This window comes from Arachis hypogaea, chromosome 15 (assembly GCF_003086295.3).
Source record: "Arachis hypogaea cultivar Tifrunner chromosome 15, arahy.Tifrunner.gnm2.J5K5, whole genome shotgun sequence".
NCBI classification, from domain to species: domain Eukaryota; kingdom Viridiplantae; phylum Streptophyta; class Magnoliopsida; order Fabales; family Fabaceae; genus Arachis; species Arachis hypogaea.
Genome location: NC_092050.1, coordinates 80,895,570 through 80,907,990, shown reverse-complemented (window position 1 = coordinate 80,907,990; position 12,421 = coordinate 80,895,570). Strand labels below are relative to the sequence as shown.

Genomic DNA, 12,421 nt, shown 5'->3' with positions numbered 1-12,421 from the left:
ACTTCTGAACTTGCTGAGGTGATGGTTGGTGTCTGTGGTGCCATCGTACAAAGTCATATCCGGAAGTTTGAAGTCTTTTGGGATTTTGGTCTTCATGATCTCCCTAGTGAATGGATCTTGATCCTTACGAGAGCTGTCCTCAGGGGTGGATCGAGTAGTTTTGGCTTTGAGATCGGCTTCGATTTTTAGAAGTTTATCCTCCAATTCCCGGCGTCGCCTTATCTCTCTTTGTAGATCATTTCCTGCTTCTCGCTGATGTTGGGCTTCTTTATCAATTTGCTTTAAACGATCTTGAAGCGCCTCTATCGGATTTGATGAGTTTTTGTCCCTGTTAGGGTCCAGAGTGTCTTTTGGTGTAGCGTCCGTGTTTTTGTGCGGCGTTATATCCTCTAGATCTGAATCATGGTCATTGTCATGGTCGTCCGCCATGGTGATGGGATGACTTCCAGGATCCCCGGCAACGGCACCAATGTTTTGAGGGTTACCTAAAACTATAGGTCGATCTCGGATGAGATCTTCTGTACTGGTCGGAGTTGACGTGTCCGGCTGGCGGGTGGCGGCTGGAGCTGGTGTGTCTGACTTGTTGGACTGATAGCGCTGCTGATCCTCTGTCACCGAAGGGTGGGGATACCTACAAGGGACTCCGATGCTTAAGTTAGCAAGGGTATTAAGCAGGTTTTTATTAGAATCAGAGTATGAGTTATACCTGGATGCTCCAGTGTATTTATAATAGTGTTGGATGACCTTCTTAGATAGATAAGTTAGTTATCTTATCTTATCTTATCTTTTGGCGAGGTCAGCTTATCTTCAATGGAACCGCCGTTATCTCTATAGGCTTGGGCTGCCTTTGGATCTGGGTCGTATTTCTTGAGTTGGGCCCTTTTTTGGGCTTTCCTGTCGATTTGACCGAGCTCTTTTAGGAAGAGGTCGGATAGTCTGACCTGAAGAGGTCGGTCGCTTTGTCGCCAATCATCCCGGGTCGGATAGCTCGACCCAGGGTATGAACAAGTACCAACACTCTATAAAGATCAACAAAATTTGTAAAGGCTATAAAAGAACAATCAGCATATCAAAAGAAACACAACAATCATTAAAAAGACTCAGGAGGCAACCTGGAAGAGGACCTCAAGAGTTCAAAAGGACTTTGTTTATCTACTAAGTTGCATAGAAGCAACTAACAGTCAAAGGAACCAAGTTATATCCAAAATTATAGAAATAGAGTTCAAAAGCCCACGAGTCGGGCTGAGGAGATAAAAACACATAAATCATAAAGGGTGCAAAGTTTCCCCAGTAACAGCGTCAGCAGCAGATGGAGGAGGAATGATATTCACAGGGACAGCGTCCACGGTCTCATCCTCATGATTGAGTATCTCACAATCCGGATCAGGTTGGGAACGGTCGACCTCGGTAGAGGGATATGAAGAAGTCGTGGCTGCAGAGGCTTTGGCCGGGGGTACAGGAGGAGGCCCATCATCTTCATCATCTTGGGATGGCACTATTTTCCCATCCTCCACCATATTATCTAAACTAAAAAGAGTCAGGTCGAGTTCAGGAGCAAGAATTCGGACCTGGCCTTCAAGTTTTCATAAGCACTTGTAACAGTGTCCACCAAATGGCCCTGAAGATCGTCATAATCCACGTGGGCAGTTTCAAGCCTCCTCCTCAACTCCAACACTTTGGCATAAGTGCGGGTATAACTCTCCTTATGCTTTTTTGCCATCTCCTCCGACAAATTCGCAGTTGCCTCAGCCTTGACAGCCCAAGACTTTTCCTTCTCCAAATCCAACTCCAGCTTAATCACCTTGGCATCAGGTTCATCCTTTAACCCTTTAATATATCAAACTTTGACTTTGCATCCTCCAAAAACTCCTTAGTGGCATGAACTGGGGAACCCTGGACAGTTTGAAACAGAACTGCACCCATATGAGCCATCCGAATACTGTTATTGGTAATAAAATTCAAATGATGAAGAATGGATACATCGTCCATGGGAAGTCGGCCATAAGGGGCAATTTGATTATCAACAAACCCCACGGCATCAAAGTCAGGGGCATCCAAATCATAAGGTTCAACAGTTTTTTGTTTTTTAGGAGGAGGACCAGCAGTCGGAGAGGAAGCAACTCCAGAAGAAGGTCTAACTGGGTCAGAAGGTCTAAAATTGTGAATATGAATGTTGTATGAGTTGTTTTCTGATGAATGGATGCATTCCCCCACTTTATAGCCTCTAATCTGTGTTTTCTGGGCCGAGAACTGGGTCAAAAATAGCCTAGAAATTGCTGTTTGCGAATTTTGCCACGCTAGTTTTTCGTCACTGCGACACGTCCGCGTGGAGTACGCGTTCACGTCATCTATATGTACGGCCACTATATTAAATTATATATTATTTCGAAGCTCTGGACGTTAGCTTTCCAACGCAACTAGAACCACATCATTTGGACCTCTACGGCTCAAGTTATGAACGTTTGAGTACGAAGAGGTCAGGCTAGACAGCTTAGCAATTTCTTCAATTTCTTGTATTCCTTCCATTTTTGCATGCTTCCTTTCCATCCTCCAAGCCATTCCTACCCTATAATCCCTGAAATCACTTAACACACATATCAAGACATTGAATGGTAATAAGAGAGGATTAAATATAGCAAATTTAAAGCGCAAAGAAGCAAGTTTTCAATCATAGCACAAGATTAAGAAGGAAAATGTAAAACCATGCAAATCATATGAATAAGTGAGTAAAGAATTGATATAAACCACTCAATTGAGTATAAGATAAACCATAAAATAGTGGTTTATCACCAGCCTCAAGCCAGCCAGTAGCGCTTCATATTCAGCTTGATTATTTGATGCCGAAAACTCGAACTTCAAGGATAGCTCGATTTGGGTTCCCTGATCGCTCTCTAAAATGATGCCTGCACCACTCCCGGATTTGTTTGAGGAGCCATCCACATAAAGGCTCTACTCTGTGGGGATGCCTGGGGTGTCAGTGTATTCTACGATGAAGTCGGCTAGGTACTGAGATTTGATAGCTGTCCGGGCTTCATATTTGAGGTCGAATTCGGATAACTCAACTGCCCATTGTAGGATTCTTCCAGCTAAGTCTGTTTTCTGTAAGATTCCCTTTATGGGTTGGTTGGTCCGTACTCTGATGGTGTGAGCTTGAAAGTATGGTCGGAGTCGTTGGGAAGTGAGTTTGAGGGCATAGGCGAACTTTTCTATCTTTTGATAGATCAATTCAGCCCCTTGTAAAGCCTTACTGATGAAATAGATGGGTTGTTGCCCACTTTCGTCTTCCTTGATTAGTGCTGATGCTATTGCCCGACTTCCCACAGCGAGGTGTTGTATGAGCTCTTTGCCTTCCCGAGGTTGAGTGAGGACGGGTGGTTGTCCCAGAAATTTCTTGAAATCTTGGAAGGCTTGTTTGCATTCTGGGGTCCACTCGAACCTTTTTCCTTTCCTTAATGTTGCATAGAAGGGGAGAGATCTTAAGGCTGATCCAGCTAGGAATCTAGACAGAGCTGCTAGTCTTTCGCTAAGTTGCTGGACCTCTTTGACAAAGGTCGGACTTTTCATGTGAAGTATAGCCTGGCACTTATCTGGGTTTGCTTCGATTCCTCTTTGGGTGAGCATAAAGCCCAGGAATTCGCCAGCTTCTACCGCGAAGGTATTGATGAGCGGATAATTTATACACTTTTTGGCATTATTTTTACATAGTTTTCAGTATGATTTAGTTAGTTTTCAGTATATTTTTTTTAGTTTTTAAATAAAAATCACATTTATGGACTTTACTATGAGTTTGTGTGTTTTTCTGTGATTTCAGGTAATTTCTGGCTGAAATTGAGCGACTTGAGCAAAAATCAGATTCAGAGGTTGAAGAAGGACTGCAGATGCTGTTGGATTTTGACCTCCTTGCACTCAAAGTGGATTTTCTGGAGCTACAGAACTCCACATGGCGCACTCTCAATTGCGTTGGAAAGTAGACATCTAGGGCTTTCCAGCAATATATAATAGTCCACACTTTGCCCGAGTTTAGACGACGCAAACTGGCGTTCAATGCCTATTCCATGTTGCATTTTGGAGTTAAACGCCAGAAACAGGTTGCAAGGTGGAGTTAAACGCCAGAAACAGGTTACAAACTGGGTTCAACTCAAAGAGAAGCCTCTACACGTGTAAAGCTCAATGCTCAGCCCAAGCACACACCAAGTGGGCCCCGGAAGTGGATTTCTGCATCATTTACTCATTTCTGTAAACCCTAGTAACTAGTTTAGTATAAATAGGACTTTTTACTATTGTATTTTATATCTTTTGGATCATCGGGGGATTATCTTTGGATCCTTTGATCATGTTCAGGGGGCTGGCTATTCGGCCTTGCCTGGACCTTGTTCTTATGTATTTTCAACGGTAGAGTTTCTACACACCATAGATTAAGATGTGGAGCTCTACTGTTCCTCATGAATTAATGCAAAGTACTATTGTTTTTCTATTCAATTCAAGCTTATTCCTATTCTACATGAAGACGAGACAGAATGAATATCTCTTAGATATCTAATATAGGGGACCGAGTCCGAGATATTAGAGTCTTCGTGGTATAAGTTAGAACCCATGGATGGCCATTCCTGAGATCCGAAAAGTCTAAACCTTGTCTGTGGTATTCCGAGTAGGATCTGGGAAGGGATGGCTGTGACGAGCTTCAAACTCGCGAGTGCTGGGCGTAGTGACAGACGCAAAAGGATAGTAAATCCTATTCCAATATGATCGAGAACCGACAGATGATTAGCCATGCAGTGACAGCGCATTGGACCATTTTCACAGAGAGGACGGGATGTAGCCATTGACAACGGTGATGCCCAACATACAGCTTGCCATGGAAAGGAGTAGGAATGATTGGATGAAGACAGCAGGAAAGCAGAGGTTCAGGAGGAATAAAAGCATCTCTATACACTTATCTGAAATTCTCACCAATGAATTACATAAGTATCTCTATCTTTATTTTACGTTTTATTTATCCTTTAATTATTATCAATTCACCATAACCATTTGAATCCGCCTGACTGAGATTTACAAGGTGACCATAGCTTGCTTCAGGCCGACAATCTCCGTGGGATTGACCGTTACTCACGTACTACTCACGTAAGGTTTATTACTTGGACAACCCAGTGTACTTGCTGGTTAGTTGTGCGAAGTTGTGACAAAGTGTGATTCACGTTTGAGAGTACCAAGTCTTTGGCGCCATTGTTGATGATCGCAATTTCGTGCACCAAGTTTTTGGCGCCATTGCCGGGGATTGTTCGAGTTTGGACAACTGACGGTTCATCTTGTTGCTCAGATTAGGTAATTTTATTTTATTTTTAAGCTTTTTTATTTCTTATTTTCGAAAATAATACAAAAAAATTTTTTTTTCTTCTTTTTCGTTTTTCCCAAAATAATTTTTGAAAAAACCAAAAAAAAATTCTTATAAAATCATAAAAACCAAAAATTTTATGTTTCTTGTTTGACTCTAGTGTCAATTTGTAAGTTTGGTGTCAATTACATCTTTTTAATTTTTCTTAAAATTTTCGAAAATTTATGCATGTGTTCTTCATGATCTTCAAGTTGTTCTTGATGATTTTCTATGTTTGATCTTTAATTTTTCTTGTTTTGTGTCTTTTCTTGTTTTTCATATGCATTTTCAATTTGTTAGTGTCTAAAGTTTGAAAATTTCTAAGTTTGGTGTCTTGCATGTTTTTCTTTTCTTAACAATTTTTAAAAATAAGTCTTGATGTTCATCTTGATCTTCAAAGTGTTCTTGGTGTTCATCTTGACATTCATAGTGTTCTTGCATGCATCATTTGTTTTGATCCAAAATTTTCGTGCATTGAGTCTTTTTGATATTTTTCTCTCTCATCAAAAAATTCAAAAAATAAAAAAATATCTTTCCCTTATTTCACTCATAAATTTTGAATATTTGAGTTGACTTTTTCAAAAATTTTTCAAAATTTAGTTGTTTCTTATGAGTCAAGTCAAATTTTCAATTTAAAAATCCTATTTTTTCAAAATCTTCTTCAAAAATCAAATCTTTTTCATTTTCTTATTATTTTCGAAAATTTTAAAATTTGATTTTCAAAATCTTTTTTTATTTTGTTCCATATTTCGAATTTTTTTACTAACATTTAATATTTTGATTAAAAAATTTTCAAGTTGTTACTTGCCTATTAAGAAAGGTTCAATCTTTAAATTTTAAAATCATATCCTTTAGTTTCTTATTAGTCAAGTAATCAACTTTAATTTCAAAAATTAAATCTTTTTTATTTCCTTTTCAAATCTTTTTCAAAATAAATTTCAATCATATCTTTCAATCATATCTTTTTCAAAATTTGATTTCAAAATCTTTTCTAACTTCTTATCTTTTCAAAATTGATTTTCAAATCTTTTTCAAATTAATCTTACCTTTTTGTTTGATTCTTATCTTTTTCAAAGCTACCTAACTAATTTTCTCTCTCTAATTTTCGAAAATCACCTTCCTCTTTTTCAAAATTCCTTTTTAATTAACTAATTGTTTTAAATTTTAATTTGATTTAATTTAATTTCATTATTTATTTTTTAAAATTTTTGAATTCTAACTAATTTTAAATTTAAAACAAAAATATTTTTCTTTTTTTTCTTCTAATTTTCGAAATTCTCTCCCCCTCATCTCTTTCTAATTATTTATTTATCTAGTAACACTTCTCTTTCTTAAAAATTCGAACACCCTCCCTCTTTCTGTATTCGAATTTCTTTTCTTCTTCTACTCACATAAAGGAATCTCTATACTGTGACATAGAGGATTCCATATTTTCTTTTCTGTTTTCTTCTTTTCCATATGAACAGGAACAAGGATAAGAACATTCTTGTTGAGGCTGATCCTGAACCTGAAAGGACTCTGAAGAGGAAGCTAAGGGAAGCCAAAGCACAACTCTCTAGAGAAAATCTGACAGAAATTTTAGAAAAAGAAGGAGACATGGCCGAAAATAATAACAATGCAAGGAAGATGCTTGGTGACTTTACTGCACCAAATTCCAAATTACATGGAAGAAGCATCTCAATCCCTGCCATTAGAGCAAACAATTTTGAGCTAAAGCCTCAATTAATTTCTCTGATGCAACAGAACTGCAAGTTTCATAGACTTCCATCAGAAGATCCTTTTTAGTTCTTAACTAAATTCTTACAGATCTGTGATACTGCTAAGACCAATGGGGTTGATCCCGAGGTCTACAGGCTTATGCTTTTCCCGTTTGCTGTAAGAGACAGAGCTAAAATATGGTTGGACTCTTAACCTAAGGATAGCCTGAACTCTTGGGATAAGCTAGTCACGGCTTTCTTAGCCAAGTTCTTTCCTCCTCAAAAGCTTAGCAAGCTTAGAGTGGATGTTCAAACCTTCAAACAGAAAGAAGGTGAATCCCTCTATGAAACTTGGGAAAGATACAAGGAACTGACCAAAAAGTGTCCTTCTGACATGCTTTCAGAATGGACCATCCTGGATATATTCTATGATGGTCTGTCTGAATTATCAAAGATGTCATTGGACCATTCTGCAGGTGGATCTATTCACCTAAAGAAAACACCTGCAGAAGCTCAGGAACTCATTGACATGGTTGCAAATAACCAGTTCATGTACACTTCTGAAAGGAATCTTGTGAATAATGGGACGCCTCAGAGGAAGGGAGTTCTTGAAATTGATACTCTGAATGCCATATTGGCTCAGAACAAAATATTGACTCAGCAAGTCAATATGATCTCTCAGAGTCTGAATGGATTGAAGGAATCATCCAACAGTACTATAGAGGCATCTTCTAAAGAAGAAGCTTATGATCCTGATAACCCTACAATAGTAGAGGTGAATTATATGGGTGAACCCTATGGAGACACCTATAATCCCTCATGGAGAAATCATCTAAATTTCTCATGGAAGGATCAACAAAAGCCTCAACAAGGCTTTAATAATGGTAGAAGAAACAGGTTTAGCAATAACAAGCCTTTTTCATCATCCACTCAGTAACAGACAGAGAATTCTGAGCAGAATCCATCTAGCTTAGCAAATATAGTCTCTGATTTATCTAAGGCCACTTTAAGTTTCATGAATGAAACAAGGTCCTCTATTAGAAATTTGGAGGCACAAGTGGGCCAGCTGAGTAAAAGAGTCACTGAAACCCCTCCTAGTACTCTCCCAAGCAATACAGAGGAGAATCCAAAGAGAGAGTGCAAGGCCATTGATTTAACCATCATGGCCGAACCTACAAGGGAGGGAGAGGACGTGAATCCTAGTGAGGAAGACCTCCTGGGACGTTCAGTGACCAATAGGGAGTTTCCCTTTGAGGAACCAAAGGAATCTGAGGCTCATCTAGAGACCATAGAGATTCCATTGAACCTCCTTCTGCCCTTCATGAGCTCTGATGAGTATTCTTCTTCTGAAGAGAATGAAGACATTACTGAAGAGCAAGTTGCTAAGTACCTTGGTGCAATCATGAAGCTGAATGCCAGACTATTTGGTAATGAGACTTGGGAGGATGAACCTCCCTTGCTCACCAATGAACTAAATGCATTGGATAGGCAGAAATTACCTCAAAAGAAACAAGATCCTGGCAAATTCTCCTGTACCATAGGCACCATGACCTTTGAGAAGGCTCTGTGTGACCTGGGGTCAGGAATAAACTTAATGCCACTCTCTGTAATGGTGAAACTTGGGATCTTTGAGGTGCAAGCTGCACGAATCTCATTAGAGATGGCAGACAAATCAAGAAAATAGGCTTATGGACAAGTAGAGGACGTGTTAGTAAAGGTTGAAGGCCTTTACATCCCTGCTGATTTCATAATCCTAGACACTGGGAAGGATGAGGATGAATCCATCATCCTTGGAAGACCCTTCCTAGCCACAACAAGAGCTGTGATTGATGTGAACAGAGGAGAGTTGGTCCTTCAACTGAATGGGGACTACCTTGTGTTTAAGACTCAAGGTTCTCCTCCTATAACCATTGAGAGGAAGCATGAAAAGCTTCTTTCATTGCAGAGTCAACCAAAGCCCCCACAAGCAAACTCTAAGTTTGGTGTTGGGAGGCCACAACCAAACTCTAAGTTTGGTGTTGAACCCCCACATTCAAACTCTAAGTTTGGTGTTGGGAGGTTCCAACCTTGCTCTGATTATCTGTGAGGTTCCATGAGAGCTCACTGTCAAGCTATTGACATTAAAGAAGCGCTTGTTGGGAGGCAACCCAATGTTATTTAATCATATCTATTTTATTTTCTTTTTGTTATTTCGTGTTTTATTAGGTTGATGATCTTGTGGAGTCACAAAAATTACTAAAAAATCAAAAACAAAATGAAAAACATCATTAAAAATAGCACACCCTGGAGGAGGAGCATTCTGGCATTTAAACGCTAGAAATAAGCATCTGTTTGGCATTTAACGCCAGAAACAAGCACCGAGCTGGCGTTTAACGCCAGAAACAAGCATCTACCTAGCGTTAAATGCCAGAAACAGGATACATTTGGGCATTTAACGCCAAAAACAAGCAGCAGTGTGGCGTTAAATGCCAGGATTGCACAGCAAGGGCGTTTTACACGCCTAATTGGAGCAGGGATGTTAAGTCCTTAGCCCCAATAGATCTGTGGACCCCACAAGATCCCCACCACTTCTTCTCTCCTCTTCACACCTTTTCATAACTCTCTTCCCCAAATACCCTTCACCAATCACCTCAATCACTCTTCCCCATCCCCTCTTCACCACTCACATCTATCCTCTCTTCCCCAAAAACCCCACCTACCTTCAAAATTCAAACTATTTTCCCTCCCAAACCCAACCCTAATGGCCGAACCCTAACCCTCCCTGTACTCCTATATAAACCCCTCATTCCTTCTTCATTTTCACACAACACAACCCTCTCTTCTTCCCCTTGGCCGAATATACCTTCTCCCTACATCTCCTCTATTTTCTTCCTCTTCTCCTTCTTTCTTTCTTCTTTTGATCGGGGACGAGCAAACATTTTAAGTTTGGTGTGGTGAAAAGCATTGCTTTTTGTTTTTCTATAACCATCAATGGAACCTAAGGCCAGAGAATCCTCAAGAAAGAGGAAAGGGAAGGCAATTGCTTCCACCTCTGAGTCATGGGAGATGGAGAGATTCATCTCAAAGGTCCATCAAGACCACTTCTATGAAGTTGTGGCCAATAAGAAACTGACCCCTGAGGTTCCTTTCAAGCTCAAAAAGAATGAGTATCTGGAGATCCGACTTGAGATCCAAAGAAGAGGTTGGGAAGTTCTCACCAACCCCATTCAACAAGTCGGGATCTTAATGGTTCAAGAGTTCTATGCAAATGCATGGATCACTAGGAACCATGATCAAAGTGTGAACCCGAATCCAAAGCATTGGCTCACCATAGTTCGGGGAAAATACTTAGATTTCAGTCCAGAAAATGTAAGGCTGGCGTTCAACTTGCCAATGATGGAAGAAAACGCTCGCCCCTACACTAGAAGGGTCAACTTTGATCAAAGGTTGGACCAAGTCCTCATGGACATATGTGTGGAAGGAGCTCAATGAAAAATTGACTCAAGAGGCAATCCGATTCAATTGAGAAGACTGGACCTTAAGCCTGTAGCTAGAGGATGGTTGGAGTTTATTCAACGCTCAATCATTCCTACTAGTAACTGGTCTGAAGTTACTATAGATTGGGCCATCATGATCCATAGTATCATGATTGGGGAGGAAGTGGAAGTTCATGAGATCATACCTCAAGAACTCTACAAGGTGGCTGACAAGTCCTCTACTTTGGCAAGGTTAGCCTTTCCTCACTTCATTTGCCACCTCTGCAATTCGGCTGGAATTGACATAGAGGGAGACATCCTCATTAAAGAGGACAAGCCCATCACTAAGAAAATGATGGAGCAAACAAGAGAGCATGGATCTCAACAAGAGCATGAGGAAATTCCTCACCATGAAATCCTTGAGATGCCTCAGGGGATGCACTTTCCTCCACAGAATTATTGGGAGCAAATCAACACTTTCCTAGGAGAATTAAGTTTCAACATGGGATAACTAAGGATGGAGCACCAAGAGCACTCCATCATCCTCCATGAGATTAGAGAAGATCAAAGAGCTATGAGGGAGGAGCAACAAAGACAAGGAAGTGACATAGAGGAGCTCAAGAGCACCATTGGTTCTTCAAGAAGAGGAAGACGTCACCCTCACTAAGGTGGACCCATTCCTTAATCTCCTTGTTCTTATTTTCCTGTTTTTCGTTTACTATGCTTTATGTTTATGTTTATGTCTGATTACATGATCATTAGTATTTAAGTGTCTATGCCTTAAAGTTATGAATGTCCTATGAATCCATCAACTTTCTTAAATGAAAAATGTTTTAATTACAAAAGAACAAGAAGTACATGGTTTCAAATTCATCCTTGAAATTAGTTTAATTATTTTGATGTGGTGACAATACTTTTTGTTCTCTGAATGAATGCTTGAACAGTGCATATGTCTTTTGAAATTGTGGTTTATGAATGTTAAATATGTTGGCTCTTGAAAGAATGATGAAAAAGGAGAAATGTTATTTGATAATCTGAAAAATCATAAAATTGATTCTTGAAGCAAGAAAAAGCAGTGAATACAAAAGCTTGCAAAAAAAAAAAGAGAAAGAAAAAGAGAAAAAGCAAGCAGAAAAAGCCAAAAGCTCTTTAAACCAAAAGGCAAGAGCAAAAAGCCAATAGCCCTTAAAACCAAAAGGCAAGGTTAATAGAAAGGATCCAAGGCTTTGAGCATCAGTGGATAGGAGGGCCTAAGGGAATTCCTGGCCTAAGCGGCTAAACCAAGCTGTCCCTAACCATGTGCTTGTAGCGTGAAGGTGTCAAGTGAAAACTTGAGACTGAGCGGTTAAAGTCAAGGTCCAAAGAAAAAAAAAGAGTGTGCTTAAGAACCCTGGACACCTCTAATTGAGGACTTTAGCAAAGCTGAGTTACAATCTGAAAAGGTTCACCCAGTTATGTGTCTGTGGCATTTATGTATCCAGTGGTAATACTGGAAAACAAAGTGCTTAGGGCCACGACCAAGACTCATAAAGTAGCTGTGTTCAAGAATCAACATACTGAATTAGGAGAATCAATAACACTATCTAAATTCTAAGTTCCTATAGATGCCAATCATTCAGAACTTCAAGGAATAAAGTGAGATGCCAAAACTATTCAAGAGGCAAACAACTACTAGTCCTGCTCATCTGATTGGAGCTAAGTTTTATTGATATTTTGGAATTTATAGTATGTTCTCTTCTTTTTATCCTATTTGATTTTCAGTTGCTTGGGGACAAGCAACAATTTAAGTTTGGTGTTGTGATGAGCGGATAATTTATACGCTTTTTGGCATTGTTTTTACATAGTTTTCAGTATGATTTAGTTAGCTTTCAGTATATTTTTATTAGTTTTTAAATAAA

General features: G+C 39.5%; 1 non-coding gene across 1 annotated transcript; it reads right to left on the bottom strand.

The window, feature by feature from the left end:
• Positions 1 to 7,360: 7,360 nt before the first annotated feature.
• LOC112752293 (small nucleolar RNA R71) lies at positions 7,361 to 7,468 on the bottom strand. The gene has a single exon (XR_003176737.1). It is a non-coding gene; the product is annotated as a small nucleolar RNA R71 (small nucleolar RNA).
• Between the last annotated feature and the right edge of the window lie 4,953 nt (positions 7,469 to 12,421).